Genomic DNA, 5,707 nt, shown 5'->3' on the forward strand with positions numbered 1-5,707 from the left:
TCAGCTCTTTCGCCAGGATTCAAACCCATGTCAGAACTACGAGTGTTTAGCGATTTTTCCGCTCGGCCACAGGGTCCACTTTACATAGAGAGAAAATAATAAAAATGTAATGTAGCCAACTGCTCACTAGGGTATGAACCAAGATCAAACTTCAGTATTAGATAATCTTATCAACTTAGTCCTGGAAGACTACTCAATGCAATTTCAAGCTTTGTAGCTGATTATATGTGTTAAATACTACATCACTTAGAAATGTGTCAAAAGAAGAAGCAAAAATTGAAGATGTATAAATCTTGATCATGAAAATTAAATCAAAGCCACAGATGAGGTTCAAGTAGTTAAAACTGCTGAATGTGAACCCAGGTGAAAGGGCTGGCTGCCTGGTTGGTGTTCATGGTTTCACCTTTATGATATAAACTATTTTCTCTTAGAAATTCTCCCCGAAGGCATCCTGTGTCACCAGATAGCCTGCGTGTGATTTGCCATAATCATATAATCTATGTTTGCACAGTGTTCTTTTTCAACTGAATATTTTCCCCCAAATAAGCTATCGAGCATATAAAAAGTAATATTCTCTTTTGGATGGAGTTGGTTTTGTTTTTTTTGTCTAGTTATGGCAAAGCATGCCAGGTCCATCTGCTTAAAGGAGGAGAAGCTTTCATGGACGAATTTCTATGGAAAACTGGGAAAAACCACAAACTCTGTAACTAATTACAGTTTTTAAACTGATATTTAGCTCCTCTATAAGCTAAAATTTCACAAAGGCAATTAAATTAGCATTTCTTATCAAGTATTACTTTATTCCAATATTCAAAAGTTTCATTTCTCATAAATTTGGGAGGGGGGAAGATGGAGGCTGAAATTTTCTTTACTGATATAGAATTTTTAACTTGCCTTTAGCCATTATAGTACTTAGCATATTAAGCGTCTTTCGATTAACAAATCTTGTACTTGATTAGCAATTATTTTCATGTTTAAGAATGCCCAGTCTTCGATTATTTTAATTACTTTAGACAATATTGTGTTGCATTCCAAACGACATCTGTGCTGATCTAAGGCTTCTTCAGGTTTGAATTCTGTCGATTTGAACATTATTATTTTGCGTCAAAAACTGAGAATTATTTTATACTGGTAAATTTTATTTTAATAATTTTTCTAATAAAATTAATTGGTCGCTTTCTAATTTAAAGATGCTTTGATGAAGACGCTGTGATAACGAATATGAATTTTAGAGAATCATGGTAAAAATAACATGAATTCTCTAAAAACTTTATTAAGGAATTCAAGATTATTCTTCTAATATTGCCTATTTTGTTTCAATGCCTAAAAGTGTTATAAATATTGTTTTTATTATATATGATTTTCTTTGCCATCTTTAGTAGGATTCTGTTATGTTTGTTACATTATTTCCCTTTCCTTAAAAATAAAATATTGATTTTTGGAAAAGATAGTTCTTGTTAATGTTGCTTCAAGGAAAATTGCATTTTATAATTTCAATTTAATGCATTTAAAATTTTTTATGTTATTTTTGGAAATACACGAGTGTTCATCACTTCTGTGAATAAATAATATGTTTATAAAGATAATTTAATATTTGTTGTTAATAAATAATATAGTATGTTTGTAAAAATATGCAATATAAATATCATTATTTATTACATTAGCTCAAAAATAATATGTGTGTGTGAAAGAAGAATATATTTTTTTGCTGGATAATAAAGAAAATAGATTTTATAAAGAGACTTTTTTCCACCCTGTCTTTGAAATGTTAGAATGTTTTTATTACATGGAAATTATCTGTGTTTATTGAAGACTTATTGCTAAATAAATTATCGGAATATCTATTGCAACACTTGTATCTCATTGTTTCAACCATTAGCTAATTTCAAAAAATATAGTTTTCCTTAATTAATGTAAATATGTTTTTGTGGTAATAAATATATCTTGCTTAAATTAGATGTTATTTGTGAAATATTCTAATAGATCTTAAAAGCATATTTTTCTCTTTTGATCTCGACAAAAAAAAAAATCTCAGATTTAGTTAATTATGAATTAGAATCATTGAAATTCTGCAAAAGGTGCCGAGATCCGCTTTGAGTAAGCCCCATTGAGTTAAGACACGAATGTCTCGCTTGCATAACTATTTTATAGTTTGACAAGTTTCTTCTCCTAATAACAACCACACCCACTCGAGCAAATGCCTTCAAAGTTCGGGTTCGATTGAGAGAAGGACAACACAGTTTTCCATGCGGTACGCAATACCAGTGTGTCCGGGGACTTTCCCCAGAGCGATTGAGTCACGCGGACCCGTTCGTAGCTCCGAAAGCAAGCCTAAAGCGAATCTACACGCGAGTAGATCGCCTCGTTGTATTTATATCTCCCTATTGCAAAGCAATTTATTTCAGCGGTGGTTAAAATTTTTTGGAAAAATATTTTTAATAAGTAATAAATGCGTGTTATTCTTACTGAAGTTTAACAAAATTATTTAATTTATATAATTTTAGTGACAAATATGCATGTTCTATTTTAAAATCTAATCTAGGTTCTAAATGGTAGCGCCATCTAGTGAATGCTTTTATAAATATTTCATATAAAAAATTATGTGTACGAGAGATACATTTTTTTAATAAATGCAGCTTTTGAAAAATAAGATTAAAAAATTACCCAATGAAAATTCAAATAATAAGCCAGCTTATTTAGAGAATGAAATTTTGAACTATTTTTGCTTCTCACAAGATTAATTTTACTATTTTCGTCATTAAAATACAGTTAAATATCGCTTTATTTTATTGAAACCTCAAATAAAATTTTAGATGTTATCTGAGCTGCAATCTATGATTCATTGTGATTGTTTTTAAAAAAAAAAAACCGTTCGTATTTTAATTCTAAAGATCAACGTGATATTTAATTCAATTAAATGATAATAGGTGGCACACCGTTCGTTACATGCATGGCATTGCGAAGATCTCGTTGCTTGAAATAATGGGTTATTAGTGCCAAACTGTGAGAGTCAAATATTGGATATAAGAGTTAACCAGGTAACAAACATCAGCTAAGAAAGTCTACAAATTTAAATTTCGTGGTTTGATGTTCTATAATTTGAGAGTAAAATTATTAACTAAGAAAGCTCGTAACTATCTGCAACCCAATGCGATTAAAAATGTATTGTTCTTTCATCACTTGTTATTTATTGCTTTCAGTATTTAGTTATTATTCGTGTTGGAAGTTTCGGATTATTTCATGGCAGAAATGCCTGGTTTTTTTTTTTTTTTTTTTTTATTATTTTTTATTTAGGTCTACAAGTATGTATTTGTTTACACATCTTCACAGTCGCTTCACCCTCGTATGAAAATCGGCAACAATTAGCCAATGATCAATTATAAACAACACTAGAAGTTGTAATTACTATTAATTAAGCCTGCACGCTAAGTATTTTAATTAGCTGAATATTTCCTCTACTTTGTGTATGACATGTTATAATACTTATAAAAACGTAATAGCATAAATTTCGCAAAGCAACTTAAATGCAGTTTTAATTTTTTAGATGAGATTGTTATTGTTTTTATTAGTTAAATACAGTTTTTTGAATCTATAAAAAATGTATAATAATTTTTAAAACTAAGTATTTTTTATATTCTTAGTAATTTCACTGTTTTTTTTTTTTTTTTTTTTTTTTTTTGTTCTGTTAGCTTGCATTTGACCTTGGTAACTATGCTTCATTATCATATTAAAATAATTAATTTTCAGAAACGAGGGAATTTTTTTTTTTTTTTTTTTTGCTATAACTATATAAATTAATTTTAAACGTTTCATCCTCAAAAATAAAGTTGTTTGAAAAATTCAATGCGTGCTCATGCGTGCATTAAAGTTGTTTTAGCAAAGAATCATGAATAAAAGTTTAAAATTCCTTCATCAGTTTTTTCTTTTTTTTTAAGGTAATATAATATACAAACATTCTTTAAAGAAAAGCCTAATTCTGCTTTCACGTTTGACTGAGTTCTTTATTAACCCCTTTTCTTAAAGAGAGGGTCTAAATGACTGAGAAATCTTTACATGAAAATGTTTGCTATATCAGACTGTTTTCTATATTGGGCGGTGTCTAATTTCCTTATTCCGCTCACTTTGTAAAACGCCGATAAGAAGTAGTATATGGTGCTATATAAAATGGTGCTATGACCATTCTTGCAAAAAAGCTTATGAAATGCTAAATCACTGATATCTAAAAAATAGTTTTAAAAATTAAATTACGAACTGTGTTCATAATTACTTTAGCATTACATTACTTTAGCAGCTGACAAACTGGATGGAAAGGGAAAAAATTATTTGATTAAAATTTCCTATTACTTTTGTTAGTAAGTATACGTTAGAAGTAGTGTATGGGTTTCATAAATTATTTCCTTTTCTTAAAGAGAGGGTCTAAATGACTAAGAAATCCTTACATAAAAATGTTTGCTTAAATAGCAACCTATTTTCAATATTGGGCGGTGCCTAATTTCTTTATTCCGCCTACTTTGTAAAGCGCCGATAAGAAGCAGTATATGGGTTTCATAAAATGGTGCTATATGACCATTCTTGCAATAAAGCTTGTGAAATGCTAAATCACTGATATTAAAAAATAGTTTTAAAAATTAAATTACGAATTGTGTTCATCTACATTACTTGAGGCTGTGAAACTGGATGGATAGGAAAAAAATTATTTGATTAAAATTTCCTATTACTTTTGTAAAAATAGAATATATGTATGTCATTCCTATGCTGTTACATATGTCCAGGGCTCGCGCTAGAGCCGGTGCAACCCGTGCAGCCGCGCCGAGAGGCATGATTTTAGGGCGATAAAATATTTACAATTTAGGAAGGAACCGGATGGCAGAATTTCGGAATTCTAGAATTTGAACCGAGCGGCAAAATCTTTAGCGCCGGTCCTGCCTGTGTTACTTCTAAAATATCTAAGTTTTTTAAAACGTCATTTTCAAATTAAAGCCGTGTAATTAAAAAAAGTTTATATGTATGTATATATTATTTGCATTTAGTTCATAAAATGGAAGCAGAGAGAATAATAAAGAAATAAATGCGTCTGAATGAAGAAAAATTATTAGCCCAAAGGGGCAATTTGTCGAGAAAGGTTATTAATTTCGTTTTGGCATTTTGCTTTGTTTCACTGTAAACAGCGAATCACTTTTTAAATTGTTGCCACCAAATATTAAAAGCCTGTATTATATTTAAATAAATTAAATAATGAAGAATCTGCATAAATGTATATCTAATTCTCGTATTGTGATAAATCAACGGTACCTAGAGCCAGCAAATTTTGAATAACGTACGTCTCCAACTGAATATGGGCATCTGGAAGCCCGAATTTGGAATTTGTTTTATTATCTATTTCATATTTTGTAAAGCATTTATGAGTTTTTTATTAAGAAACTCAACAATTTCAAAGCGAGAAATGGCAACACTGTACCGGGGGAAAAAAAAAATATATCTCCAGCGCGCTAGACTGTGTATCGGGAATTCTAAAGATATGCTCTTTCAAATATTTTTTTGCGATATTGCTGTTGAACTAAATTTTATGGTTTAAGAGAGCAGAACATGATATTTAATAAATAAAGGTAACACACAAAACGTTAAAAAAAACGCCCCTTTTGGGCGTAATATAAAATTTGAAAGCTTTCAGATTTTTTTTCTTTCTAATTCAGTGTTGCAATTAAGT

At 29.7% G+C, this 5,707-nt stretch overlaps 1 non-coding gene across 1 annotated transcript; it reads right to left on the bottom strand.

The window, feature by feature from the left end:
• Nucleotides 1-2,085: 2,085 nt before the first annotated feature.
• Nucleotides 2,086-2,344, bottom strand: LOC146997581 (RNase MRP). Its single transcript, XR_015040934.1, has one exon.
• Between the last annotated feature and the right edge of the window lie 3,363 nt (nt 2,345-5,707).

Source organism: Stegodyphus dumicola, chromosome 4 (assembly GCF_044657685.1).
Source record: "Stegodyphus dumicola isolate Sdum_Otavi_A_Nest chromosome 4, ASM4465768v1".
Lineage (NCBI taxonomy): Eukaryota > Metazoa > Arthropoda > Arachnida > Araneae > Eresidae > Stegodyphus > Stegodyphus dumicola.